This window comes from Vicugna pacos, chromosome 21 (genome assembly GCF_048564905.1).
Source record: "Vicugna pacos chromosome 21, VicPac4, whole genome shotgun sequence".
Classification (NCBI taxonomy): Eukaryota; Metazoa; Chordata; class Mammalia; order Artiodactyla; family Camelidae; genus Vicugna; species Vicugna pacos.
Window position 1 is genome coordinate 9748614 of NC_133007.1, and position 14333 is coordinate 9762946.

The 14333-nt window shown below is 46.8% G+C and overlaps 1 protein-coding gene across 2 annotated transcripts in view; it reads left to right on the forward strand.

Annotated features, from left to right (window-relative positions):
• ASTN1 (astrotactin 1) overlaps positions 1 to 14333 on the forward strand; it is a 293273-nt gene that overhangs the window by 37953 nt on the left and 240987 nt on the right. The gene's annotated exons all lie outside the window — the stretch shown is intronic.

The window sequence follows — 14333 nt, forward strand, 5'->3', positions numbered from 1 at the left end:
GAAGGACAGGATGGTGGTTAGGATCTTGGGCTTGAGACCTGGATGCAGTGGGTTTGATGTGCCGAAGCTGTTTGATTATGGAGAAGTCACTGGGTGCAGGTACAATGGCAGAACATACCATGACGTGGCTAAGATCCGGCTTAGATGTCAGGGAGACGATAAATGGGCACTTCTTGGAATAAAAAGCATTAACCGTGGGGTCTTCTAGAAACTGCCACTTTGAAACTTCTGATTTAACATGTTAATATTTTTGCAGAAAAGAGAGACCATAATGAAATTTCTTTTGTGTGCAATCGACATTCAAGTCTTCCACATACAGAAATGTCAAGCCAGTAGAAGTGGATTTCAGAACTATCAGAGAAGATTAGATGGGGGAGTTGAAAAGTGACTTTGGTAAAAAATTACAGCTTCATTCTTTGCCACCCACATGGTGATGGCCCACCTGCTCAAGGTGTGTCGGGTGGTCCCAGTGACTGTTTACCCCTCTCAACACCTTTGATGCTTGTTGTTTATGCTGTTTCTCTGGCATGGGGCATATGCCAGCTTTAAAGTGTTATTTTCCTTTTCTCATATGTATCTTGAATGTCCAGTCACATTGTGTTTTTGTGTGCGTGTGGTATCACTAGAACCTGCCACAGAGCCTAGAATCCACTAGATACTTAATAAACCATGAATGGCTTTCTTGATGTTTACCGTAGCCCAGATTCCCTAGAAAATAGGGCCTAAGGACCAAGTTCTGATGGTTTATTGGCAAGGCAAGGACCACACAAGTGAGGAGAAGGCGACAGAGAGGGAAGATGAAAAGAGGTGTGAGATGATGCTTTATCATAATGGCCACTGCTTCGTGACACCAGCAAGAAGACACAGCAGGTCACCTGAAACACACATGTGGCTCTGCCACACGGAAAGTCTCTGGACAGGGCTACACCACACCCATGGAAGCAGGGAAGGAGGGCTCATTTATCTGCTGGGCTCCCTCCCTTCTACTTTTCATTGGTCAAAGTCTGCACCTGTGCTTCGGAGTTGCACCACCTGGCCCCTGCGGTGGCCACTCGGCAAGCCAGATCTCACACCCTAAAATATGGTGCTACATCTGATCCAGAAGTTGCAAGAGATGCCAAGACTCAAAAGAGATGCAGCTGGATAGCCTGGCTGTGTGTCCCTAGCCAAAGGGGAGGTCTGTCACTCCCAGGCAGTAACTGGTTGGTTCCACGCTGGCTTAGGTCAGTTCATCAGTCACAAAGACAGCTGAGGGGGAGCAAGCAGCGGAGGGTCTCAGAGGCAGGTGAGGCCAAGGGAATCGCGAAGTTCATAAGATGTATCTGATAGGACAATGGTGATGATGATGATTAAAAATAAACAACAACGAGAAATGGAGCCAAGAAGGCACCTGCAGAGGTCAACAAGAATCAACAAACGAGTAGAAGTTTCTAATATAAGGATAGGTTCAATGTTCTTCCATTTAGAAAGGTGAAAACCAAGGGAAGTTCTAATTATATGAATATAGATCTGTTCACGGCATCCTAGAATATTAGAAATAAGGGGCATCCTTTGAAGCTTGAAGGAGAGACACAGCTGGGGAGAAATAAAAGGAAGTATTATTATGGCCCAATATAGTGAGTAGTAAACACTCAGAATGTATCATCCTCAGAGGTCATGCTGTCAGAAAATACAAATTGGTTGAAGAATAATTTAGGTAAGTTTATTTTTTATGGAGCCATAATCGGCTACTAGGAGGAAATTAAGGGTGTTTAGGGTCCTAGCCCTAACCTTTGGAGACTGAGATCACAGAAGACAGTAATGTCCTTCCTTTAATATACTTGGTGTCATTTTCAATGACTGAATCCTGGTCCGAATGGATCATTGGTCTGGGCCAATAGAGAGTTTTACATACCTGTTTTTATCACTAATGTCCATGGTAATTTCAGGGACCTTCTCCCTTGAGGGAGGTGTGGGAAGAAGTGGAGGGTGCCTCAGAACTGTTGTCCCCAGATCTGGGTGAGCTTCCTGCATTCCTGTAGAGGGACTTTAAGGATTACTCTGCCTTTGTCAGTACTCTGTCTATTAGCATTTAATTCTCCTCTGCAAACCAGTGGGGAATTAAACGGGCAATCAATCCACTTGATTTCTGCATCATCATTTGAAACACAAGTATAATAAACTACATTAGTTTCATCACACTCATGCTGAATTCTACTTCTTTGCTTAAGTTAGTCTCTTGTACTTGGAATTTGTCCTCCCCCATTGTTCATCCAGATCCATGCAACGAAAGGCTTGGGCCAATTCCCATTTCTCCATCAAACCTTCTCTGACCACTTCATTCCTCACGGTCTTTCGCTGCTTTAAATCATTTGACGTTTATTGTCTTGATCATAAACACTCAGCTTTCTGCTGTCTTGAATTGGCTGCTGATCACTTTGTTTGTACATAGATCACGTTGCTCTAACTAGATTTTAAGCCCTTTTGAGAGCAGAAGGGAGGTCCCATAGTGCTCTCAGCTTCCCCCACCATGTGTAGCTGATGCTCGGTGAACACTTGCTGGGTGTCAGGTTGGCCGGTGAGAAGCACCGTGCGTGCTGCCAACCAGACAGAGTCGGGACGGTGGGCTGCTCTCTGTTATTCCAGGGTGAAAGGGCTTCCTCGTTGCTTTTTGATAATGGAAGCAGCCCTTAATTTTCACGAAGAGTAATCAAAGTTACTGCCCCCTTCAGTGGTGCAAACTCATTCCCACTCCTCCTCTGTCAAAACACGCCAGTGAGTCCCAAAGACCTTCTAACTGATAATAAAGAACTTATTCTCCTACCCGATTTAAACAAAAAAGAAGAAGAATTTGCCTTCCCTATCTTTGTCCTGTTGTCCCTCTGGGCAGTGGCTTCTGTGGTAGCTGTGAGCAAGATGCCGCAGGCAACAGACATCAAATACAGAAATCTCTCACTACTCCACTCCTCCCAAGCCCAGATCTGAGGTGATACTACGAGATTAGCCAAAGCAACATCAAGCTTACGCTCTCCCCAGATCTGTGACGGGGTCTCAAGAGCCTTCATTCTTTTGTTTCCTGGAGAGAATTTTGAGGCCAGGAATCCATCTGCAGTAGGAGGCAGAGGAAAGACTTGGCATGAGAAGGACTTGAACAGTTTGGCCTGGAATGTGCTATTGAACTTCCTTCAGCCTCAGTTTCAGTGTCTCCCAGATGCTTCTTGTGAGGATGAAGTGAGATGAAAACACATAAATGCAGGGCAAGTGAGGGCAGCTGTGGCTCCCCTGGCAGACTGAGCCTCCCATCCGGGATGCTGGCTACCTGCCTTACACGCATGTGTTCCTCCTTGCAAGGAAAAGGTGAACTGTGCCCTGTGCTTCTTAGAAAGAAAACTGTGGTATCTTGGAAGGAAGAGCCAAGCCCGCAATGCGAAGCAGCTCCCAAAGCCCGGAGATACTCAGATGTGTGGTTGAAAGGCTTCTTTGAAAACATCTCTATTGGAAAGAACAAAATTAAATGCCCTTAAATCAAACCTTTCACACGATGGACCTGTCCCTTCCTAGGCAAGACGGAAATAGGCTTGTGACTCTGGGGCTTAATTCTTTCATTTCTTGTCACTGATCAGCCACTGAATTCGGCTTCCTGCCTGAGGTTAGCTCACAAGTGGCTCCTGAGGCCTCTCAATGGCTTGGCTGTGCCAACTGCTCGCTGCACTACGGCCAAGATGGAATCAGCTTGCAGAGCCAGGGCGGGTAAGATGCAGCTTGAGACGAATAGCGGCCGTCTGTCAAGAAAGTCTGCTGACCAGAACCCTGAACTCCTAACACAAAGGAGGAAGCAGCCTGTGGGCCACGGGAAGCCCCTGGGTTGGGGTGAGGGTCTACCTTCCACGATCTATGATCACCATCTTTGGGATGGTGGCTTAAGGTCGTATTTTTGGAAGCCTCTGTTGCCTACCTCGTCTGTAAAAAGGGGGAAATAGTACCCACCCTTCTTCCTCTCTGGGAGCAGATAAGGAGCAGCAGCTCCAACGTATTTGCAAGAGCTCAGTAAAGCACAGAAGATGTCGGGCAGTTGTTGGGTATTAATTGTCATCAGTGGAAATGGAAGTCCAATAATGATTACTATTGGGTCAATTTTTCCTCTTTGTTTTAAATGAATGCTTTGAAGAATTTGTGCACATTTGTGTTGACCTTCCACACTTCCTACTGTTTGAATGAAGCCGTATCACGTACCGTGAGGATTTGCTTAGGACCACTAACAACGCTTTCTATTCAGCACGTCCTGGCTTCCTCGAGTCTCTCTATGAAATCTTGCAGAAGTATGTGTTTCTCCACTCCCGACTGGGAGTGGGCAAGTCCAGCTGCATGTGGTTATGTGTGGTTTTCAAATAAGTTAGGCGGAGTCTGCTGTACTAGGCATTCCCTGGGGTGTTGAGAGGGGTCCTGGCCTCGAAGCTGGGGGCCAGTGCTCCAGGGAGGGCTGGAGCCATGATCGTCCCTGGAGGGAAGAAGGGTGAGGGCTCCGGAGGAGGCTGTGCAGCTCTGAGTCTTGATTCTGGCTCACTAGCCTGAGGGATCTCCTCCCTCAGTCTCTTCCATAGCTCCTGCAAGCAGCTTGAGGAGACTGTTTAGATCCTGGGCATTTCTGACTCTGGTTCTCTGAAATAAGGGGGAGAATTCCCATCACCTCCCTGCCGGGAACACGGTGAATCTGATGAGTTAGGTAATATCTGGACAGAGCGCTGGCCCCTGTGAGGTCAGGAGTGTAGGGTGGCCAAAAGCAGGGGGAAAAAAAAAGCCAGCCAAACAAACAAAAACAAGCGGTGACATGAGTGGTCACATCACCAGGATGGGGAGTGTGGCCCCAGCCTGCCCAGCAAGCATGTGCACTGAACGTGCAGCTGGAGGGTGGCGAGGGGTGGGAAAGGGCAGAGAGGGATGGGGGTGTCCACACTTGACTCCTTAAAAGTCTTCTCTCTGGCGCCCGTGACCTTGCAAGTTGAGGCTCGGCCCTGCTGCCACACTCTAGCCCCAGTCAAGTACTTCTGAGCTGTCGTTGCTCCGCTCCAGTGTCCCCAGGTATTATGACTAATTGGGCTGCCAGGAAGCAAAGACAGCTCCACGCTCCAAGTGCTGTTCTGAGTGGCGTCGTGCTCTGCCTCTCGAAGAATAGGCGAGACGTGGCTCCCGTCACTTCTGGTCCCCGTCTCCCTCCTGCCCCAAGCCTCTGGCTGTCCGCAGTCACTCGAGGCGCTTTCTGTCAGTCCCTCGGTAATGCAGGGCTTATCCGCACCACCTCCTCGTTGCCACTCGTTTTAAAACTTCTCTGGCTCCAGGAGAGTGGGATCTGGCAGGTCACCGTAGGGTCCCCATCGATCTCTTTTGTAACCCAATCGCTTCAAAAGTGCTCCAGGTAGCAGCGGTCCTTCTCTCCCTCCTCAGCATTTGTGCCTCTGCTCCAGCCAAGAAATGAAACTGCCAGCTCTGTGCTAAGTGGGTCAAGAGGTCCCCTCCTCTGCTTGCATCTGCTCCCACCCTGTGGGCGGCATCCCTGAGCTGTTCCATTCCGCCAGCCGGGCTCCATTCTCCTTCTCCTCCAGCTTCAAACTTGACACGTGTGACCTACCTCCCGGGTTAAATCTGGGTCTTCACCACAAAACCCAGACTCTTGAAGGGGACACACAGATGATACTCCATAGCCTGTCTTGTTACCTAATTTCAAGGCGTCTCAGGTGTGAGCGCTAACAGACGCCTTGAAGGAGTTGGAGGAAGGAGAGGAAACAGAGGCGGAGAAGTTCACTTTCACAGACCATTTCTTGTCTTCTATGAGTAGTAAAATGCTATCTCGCTTAATTTTCACCCCGAACCTCACAAAATGTCCGAGTGGGTAGATGAGAAACTTGAGGCTCAGAGGAGATAGTATCTTGCCCACCGTCACGTGACCATCAAGCTGCACACGTAAGTCCAATTTCAAGGACCCTGTTTCTCCATGAATGCTCTTTTCCTGACTTAACGTTCACCTGGGTCCATCCTTCTGTTTCCCTGCTGAGCAAACGAGTGGGTGTCACTTGTTCAAGGTCACTGGCCTTTCTCTCGATCTTTGACCTGAAGTCCTTCCCACACGGCACCCAGCACTTCCTTTGCCTGTGCAGGATTATGGGGATGGCCAGTGGCCCTATTTCTGAGTCACGATCGAAACTGGAAACTGTTGATCCTCATAAAGCTCACATGTGGTTTGCACAGTGTGTAACTTGGATGTCTGACACTGGCAAGGCTGCTCCTTATACAAAGGAAACAGCGGCAGCAGTGACAATCATAAACTGAACCCAAACCAGACAGAACTACAATCAGAGGACATATTGGTATTAGATCTGCTGAGCTCAGTTTAGAAGAGAGAGAGGGAGTGCCTGGTAAGAGTCCCTACCCGGGGCGGGCAGGAGCCTTTGCCAGGAAACTGCCTTCACCCAGCGCAGCGGGAACACACCGTCCGGTCGGGTGCAAGTCCTCTTCCTAGCGGCTGGACTTTTCTAACGGATGGGCTTCTCCCCTCGAATTCCTGCGGCTCAGAGGAACGCCAAGGCAGACGCCAGCTTAGAGGCACTGAGAGGCCGAGCCTGTGCGACGAGGGCGGAAGGGTGAAACTCATTGTAGAAGAGAGTGTCTCCTTTTGCAGTGGAGGGCCTTCCTGCATCGGGCAGTCATGCATCTTGCATCAAAAGAATAAGCTTATTTTAAAAAGAAACCCAGAAGCTGAAAGAATTAAATAATTCCTGGGAACTAGCGTTAGCAGGGCCTTTTCAATGTGACTGTGGAAGTAAGCTTCTGTCAGGGATTTTTGCCTTGGATTCTTAGCTTTGAGAGAGCCCGGATTAAGAAACACCCCCGTGGGATGCTTGCGGGGAGGAGAAGGCCCTTTGTGAAAAGATAAGGTGGTGGTGGGCCGGTGACTTCAGAACTAGTGGGGCTCAGGGCACTGATGATCAGGCTTGTCAATGCCTGGTTTCTCTACTGTCTTCATGTAAAATTTCCCAGTGTGTACGTTTCACCCGGGTTGTTGAGAGGATGTTTTCAGGTGAGTGTCGTTGTTGCAGCTCAGTATTTTAATGCTTCAATTAAACATTAAGGAGTCACACAAACACGTTTCTAGGGGACTTTGCAGCACGGGATCAGAGGCAGGAGCTCCACTATTGCTCCACTTTCCAGCTCTGAGCCCATGTTGTGGCTTCTTTTTGTGGAGAGTGGAGCAAATAAACATCAGCAAAATATCGCTGCTTTCTGGGGCCCTACAGAACCGGGAGGAGGAGGCTGCTTCCCGGATGGTTTACTGAGTTTTTCTTTTTTTCCTTATTTTTTTCCTATGGGGAGGTAATTAGGTGTATTACTTATTTGTTGTTAATTTTTTTAATGGAGGTACTGGGGATTGAACCCAGGACCTTGTGCATGCTAAGCACATACCCTACCACTAAGCTACACCCACCCCCTATTCAGTTCTCTCTGATGGACCGTGCAATGAGGCACCTGGCTTCTGCATGGGGGGGATGGGTTCTTTCTACAGCTTCCCCCCCAATCCATCCTGTTTCTTTCCCTACTATTTTAGGATTGAGGGGTGGCCTCTGCTTGTGATGGTCATCAAACAGATGCAGGTTGTCAATGGGCATGCTCGAGACAGGTCTTTGTGATATGGATAATGAGGCAAAGTGGAAGGAGGAGCAGGAAAAACAGCAAAAGGCAGAAGGAAAGGTAAAGGAAGAACAGAAGGCGTTCAGAGTAGTCCTGAGCTAAATCCACGGTGTTCCGGGTGGGCGAGGCCATTCCGGGAGTACATGGAGTTCTAGGAGAGCTGGCTCCTGGAACTCAGCTGGTTTCAGCTTTCAAGTTGCTTAAATGAGTTGAAGGTTTGGGAGCAAAAGAGAGAAGAAGGAGAGGGAACCAAAATACTCTTTGCATCTCTGCAGCTTTGTTGGAGTTGAGAAGGGCTCTTTAGCCAGAGCCTCCAACCAGAACCTTGTTTCCATGGCAACCCACTTGCAGCCTGCAAAGCTATGACAGCCCGCTCTGGAGCTAGTGTTGCCGAAACAGAAAATGAAACAGGAGAAGTTTGGTTTTCTGGATTATTAACATTAAATATACACACATAGAGGTATGTAGGAATCTGTGTACTCGGTAGTGAATGTCGTTTTTTCCTTCCTTGACTTTGAATATGAATTCTCTGCATTTATTTAGCACTGACTATGCACCAGCCCTGGGGATACCGGGGTGAAAAAGAAATAGCCTTTGACATTGATGAGGCCACCACCCCAGGAGATCTGTGCCATTCGGTGTGCATGTACTGGGTGCTGCACCCGCCCGGTGCAGAGGAGGGTGAAGCTAACTTTGGTAGGAGCTGGAAGGCTTCCCAGTGATGCTGACAAAAACGAAATAAGTAGGAGTTTTCCAGGTGGAGAGTGTGAGAAGGGAATTCCTGTGGGAATAACATCTACTAGGCAGGAAATAGAGCAAAATTATGATTTTGTTTCTTGTCATGACTTTGAGATGCCCCCGTCCTGTCCCCAAGAAGATTCTGCCCTCTGGGGAGCTTCTGCCCACAGGCTGTGAGGCTCTGGATGGAGCATTACCCGCTTTGGGTTGATTTCAAGTCTGCAGACTGACAGCATTTCCCAGTCCTTCATGGGGCTCTGACTTGGCTTTAAGGGACAAATGCATTTCTCGCATTCTGTGGAAAGGTCATACTGGCAAACCAAATGCCACGCAGGGCTCAGGGGGTGGTCAGGGCTGATTTTTTTAAAGACAGCTTATAATGAACTATTTGAAAACTCTTTTTGTTTGGCGATTAGAGTACTTTCTCCCTAAGACATTCCACCATTAGTTTGACTCTGCATAATGGCTTTTTTAAAAAAGAGAGACCGACCTGTTCCAAACTACCTCATTGGTCTTTAACTAGCTGGTTTCTTTATGCTCCTAGGGATATACTAATTTGCATACTGACACCAAGAATAGAAGAGAAATTACTTCTTTCAGAGCACGGGAGAGCAAGGCCCACCTCAGTAATATTCCACAGAGCCCCCCACCCCCACCCCCAGGATCAGTGCCAGTCATCCTGCGAACACTCCATGCATATTAATTGGTGATAATTGAAAAATCACACTCATCATCCTGAAAGAAGAAAATCACATCAACTGATTGCACTTTTATACAAAGGCTTATTTTTATTACCTGGATTCACTAAATAATCAGATTGGCATTATCACACCCAATATTACTACTAATGTATAGTCTTTCATTCATTCATTCAACAGCTACGTTCAAGGCAATGTGGCAGGGATATAAATATGAGAAAGAACAAGTCCTATTGTGAAGGATCTTATGATTTACTGTGTTTATGGAAGGGAGGGTGGAGATGTACATGTGAATATATTTGTATGTGTAGACAGATTGATCGATTGATCGATCAATCAATCGATCAATTGATCTAGTACTGTGCCGCACACATATATTTTGTAAGTGTAAAATGACTGATAAGATAAATTAACATGCTGTAAACATGCATAAAAAAATGATTCATTTTGAAAGGTGTCCAGGGCTTTTAGGAGAGAAAGGCTTTATAAGAGAAAGTAACATCTATGTAGAATTTCCAAAAATGAGGGCTATTTTGTAGATATGGGGGAGAAGGACCATCCAGGCTGAGGAAACATCCTTGCCAAAGGCTGGAAGGGAATCTGGGGGGGGGGCGTGCCTGGGAAACGGTGAATGGTCCCATGTGGAAGGATAGTCTGAGACTCCTAGAAATCGGGCACTTGGTTTTGAAGAATCTTGAACATCATCATGCCCCAAAGTTCAGATTTTACTTTTATAGTGGGGGTGGGGAGGCAGAAATGAGTAGCCAGTGAAGAAGTCTGAGGAGGGAACTGATGCCATTCTGTTTATCCCTTATTGTCTGTGTCCTCCCAGCAGGATGCTTGCTCCCCCAGGTGAGGCTCTTCGTCTGCTTGGTTCCCTCCCATCCCAAGGGCCAACCCAGGGCTGGGACCCTGCAGAGCCTCCGTAGGCAACTGCTGAGTGGGGCTTTTCCAGGGCTTTCAGAGTTGTTTCTGGGGATGATGTAAAAGTTAGGAAACGGGAAGGACTTCAGGCAGGAGATGCAAGGTAGAAAGCTCTTCCAGAAGCCCAAGTGAACACCTCTGAGACTGAAGCTGAGAGTGACAGGAGAAAGGCCGAGAACTGTGAAGGGTTGGGGGGTACCGAGGAAAGCACTAGACAACTTGGTCACTGCGTAAATGTGGGGGCAAGGGTCGAATATGTCCCTTGTATGTTTAAAAATAAGCAGCTGGCTAGGACTGTCATTACAAGGCTCAGAACTCCAAGAGAGGGGCCGCCCCCAGTCTCAGCGGCTGAAAAGAGACAGGTAACGGCTTTGCTTTTGGAAAGGATGAATTTGAGGGGCTCTTGGGAAATTCACGTGGACACTCACAGGAACAGTTGGGGAGCAGAGCACAGTTTGGGACTGGAGGACTGGAGTGAGGGACATGGGAGTTGCTGGGACAGAGGTAATAATTAAAGTGCAGGGGGTCGGGGCCCTGGGTCTCCTGCGGAGGACATGGAGAGCAAGACTGACACGGATGGGACAAGAATGGGACACGGAATTGGAGGAAAGCTTGCTTTTCATGGGGAGGAGATTCAAACGCTTGGGGAGTCAGGATGAAAAACAGGAGGACAGAGGGTCAAAGAAGTTGGAAGGGTGTTCTCTGATTGAACTGAGTTTGGCTGAAGACCATGTAGGGTCAAGGCTGGTAAGAGCCCACTGGATTAGACAGTCAAGAGCTACGAGTCATTTCAGTGGAATGGTGGAGGCAGAGAACATCACGGGAACATAAAAATGTTGGATGACTAAGTGGAGCACAAATGCAGACTGCTTCTTTAAGAAATTTGGCAACTAACAAAAAGAGAGAGGAGGGTTTGGCTTCAGAGGAAATCAGAGTTGATGAAAGACATTTTATGAAGGGAAGTATGTTTGTGAGCTCATGAGAGGGGAGCTTGCACAGAAAAACTTAACAATAAACTCTCAGTCATTTCTACAACATTAGAAAAGTATCTTGATTTTGAGAAAAGGAGCATAAGACACACCTTTCATCTACACATAAAATAATGCAGCTGAGCCCAATTTTAATGGGATAATGTCAAGCACAATACAGAAAGACGATGTGCAGCCTTACTAATAATGATCATTTTGCCAAGCTCAGATTTTTCTCTGTGGAAAGAGGGCTTCTTTTTGTAAATGCTGTGAGGTTGGAGAGGTGGTGACATCATGGCCTGTCCGTGCCTGTCTCACCATTGCCTGGTGATGGCTACATAGACCCCAGAAGGAGGAAAATAGGTCGGAGAGAGCGAGAACTTGATGGTCCTCGATTTGGGTTTTGTGAAAGCATCAGAATTCTAGCTGTGGAGGTACTTTGGAAGGTTACTGGATCTTTCGTCTTGTCTTCCAGAGGATTTCCATGAAAAGTGTTTCAGAATGATGATGTCCTGCCCAATGTCAACGTGCCTGGGACCTACTGTGGTAGTGGTATTAGTTTATGTGGAAAAGGATTTCATGGAACTTGACTGCTTTGTTTTGGCCAGCTGAGAGAGTAGAGTTGGCATAGAAACAAATGGAAAAGGAGGTTCCCCCCTCCTTTTTTTTTTAAACCAAATAACATAGCCAAATAGAAGCAAGTAAATTTTTCCAACCCTTTCCTGGAAGTTGTAGATTTTATTCTGTCCTGTGTCTTCAGAATGCTAGAATTATTGTTAAAGAAACATAAAGTTGGCTGAAATGTGAATAGAACGGATTCTACACATTTCCAGGCTCTCTTCAGATTGCAATCTCCCAACCCTCATGTTTAGATCAACTTGGGCGTCCGGGTATAGCAGCTGAGTGGAAAACCACACTGGCAACACACAAATGCTTAGCTTTTTTGTTTTTCTGTTTTTCTTTTAAACACTATTCAAAAACAAGACCGAAAGACAACTGCACATCAATGCTAAATGCAACACTGATGCAAGGGCACTGAGAAACAGAAGGGGACAAACCATCTAATGGTGGGGGGGAGGGGAGCGCTGAATAAACCATGGTGCCTCTCAAAATTCATCATATGCAGTATTTAGCATACTCAAAAACACGGAGGAAACCCAATAAGATGTTTCAGGGAAAATCCAGGATACAAATCTCTATGTAGTATGACACAAGTTTTATAAAATTAAATATTGCACATATAGATACATTTGCATAGAAGAAGACCCGAGGGAATTTTTCACCCCAGAAATGTTAACGGTAGTTATCTATGGTGATAGGATTATGAAGGCTTATTTCCTCTTTATATTTTTATACACTTGACATGTTTTATATAATGAGCATCCTTTAATTTTATAATTATAAAGATTATTTAAAACTGAACTTAAATATCACAAAAGTGCAATTGCACATGTGTTTCCCCATACGTGTCTTTCCATTTCATTTTCACCAGAACAGAGTCTGGACCTAGGGGGCCTGATTTTACAACCCCTGTGATCCTGTATTTAGATTCAAACCTCAGTATGAGTCAGAACAGACTCTGTTTAGACTTGACCAGAGCAAGTCAGAAGTGCCTTGTTTACCAGAAGTTTCCCTGTGAGTGAAGTGGGTGGCATCAAGATTGGGGAGCTGGTGGTGCTACTGCTGGTCTGCTGGGTATGGAAGCGGCTGCCATGACTCCTGCCCCTCTCCCTCCCTCTCCACCATACCTCCCTCCTCTGCTGCCCTTCCTTTTATTCCTCCTCTGCGTCCTCCCCTTCCTCCTCTCCTCCTGCTATCCCTTCTCCCCCTTCTCTGCTCCTTTCTCCTCTTTCCATGGGCTTTGCTCCTCTAATGGCCAAGTGCTCTATCGCTGTGCTTGAACCACATGTGCTGGGGAATGAAGAGCTGGCTTGGGAAAAGTTCCTGGGCATCACTGATAAAATGCACCAGGAATCAGAAGAGAGGCAAAACCAGCGTTTTGACTGTGGCCACCCAAATCAGGACATTTCAAAAACTGACTTAAAAAAAATGTATGCTGGTGGTAATGAAACTGTTGTGTATCTTGACCGTGGTGGTGGCTGCATGAAACTATACACATGATAAAACTGCGTAGGGTAAACACACACACACACACACAGAGACACACACACACACAGAGTCTAAGTAAAAGAGGAGTTCTGAATAAGATCAGTGCATCATATCAGTGTCAGTCTCCTGACTGTGATTCTGTATTAGGGTTTTGCAAGAAGCTACCACTGGGGGCAACTGAGTGAAGGACACATGCTCTCTCTGTGTTATTTCTTGCAACAGCATGCCGTGCTACAACGATCTCAAAACAAAACTGAGCTCTGCCCTGATACCAGTTTCCAGGCCCTCCCAACCTTGCTGCACCCCCACCCCCCAGTTCCAGCTCCAGGAAAAAAAAAACAAAATGGTTAATTATCAAATAGAAAGTATGTGCGAGCCATTCGTGTCATGTCAGGTCCATGGCCCACGTGGCGCAGGCTCTATAGTAAAAACAAAGGGCTTTAAACAAATCTCCATTAAGAAATTATTAAGCATTGGGCACTATGCTAACTGGGCACTTCGCATTATTCTCTTTGAATCAGTTCATCCACCTTATGATGGGTTTTATTATTGCCCTTATGTGGCACAAAAGGAAACTGAGGCTCCAAAAAAAGTTAAGTAACTTGCCGCACTCACTCAGCTAGTAATTGCAAAGTAAGGAACCAACCCAGGTGGCCTGGCTCCAAAGCATGCACCCTTAATCCCCGAGCTATACTCCCTCCGTGCTCTGTCAGGTAAGACACGTTCACCTTGAATAATATTTAACTCAGACAGGTAGGGGTGTCTTGTCTGCTCCCAACGATCATTTCTTTGCATTGATCCTTTGGGACTGTTCCCCCAAGGGTTGATCTAAACACTGACTACACTTATTTGTATGACCAATTTTACTATCTCTAGTTTCCTCTATCAATTTTACTATCAATCAGGTTTATTCCCTGCTATGTGGAGAGTTATGTCTTTTTAAATTGAACTCTCTCCCTTAGGTTTCTTTGGGAAACTCCCCACTCCCTTTCCACCCACTAATTAATTATCACGATTAGGTGGGGCTTGTCTGTACACTCTGTTAATGCAGGGCATGTAGATGGGATACGGATGAATCCTGGAGCTGGAACTGGGGGGGGGGGTGCAGCAAGGTTGGGAGGGCCTGGAAGCTGGTATCAGGGCAGAGCTCAGTTTCCAGAACCAGGGTGGTGGCTGAGCACATGTGAATGAGAGCAAAGGGGTGAGCTGAAACCAGGTAGGTGCATGGATAATGGGG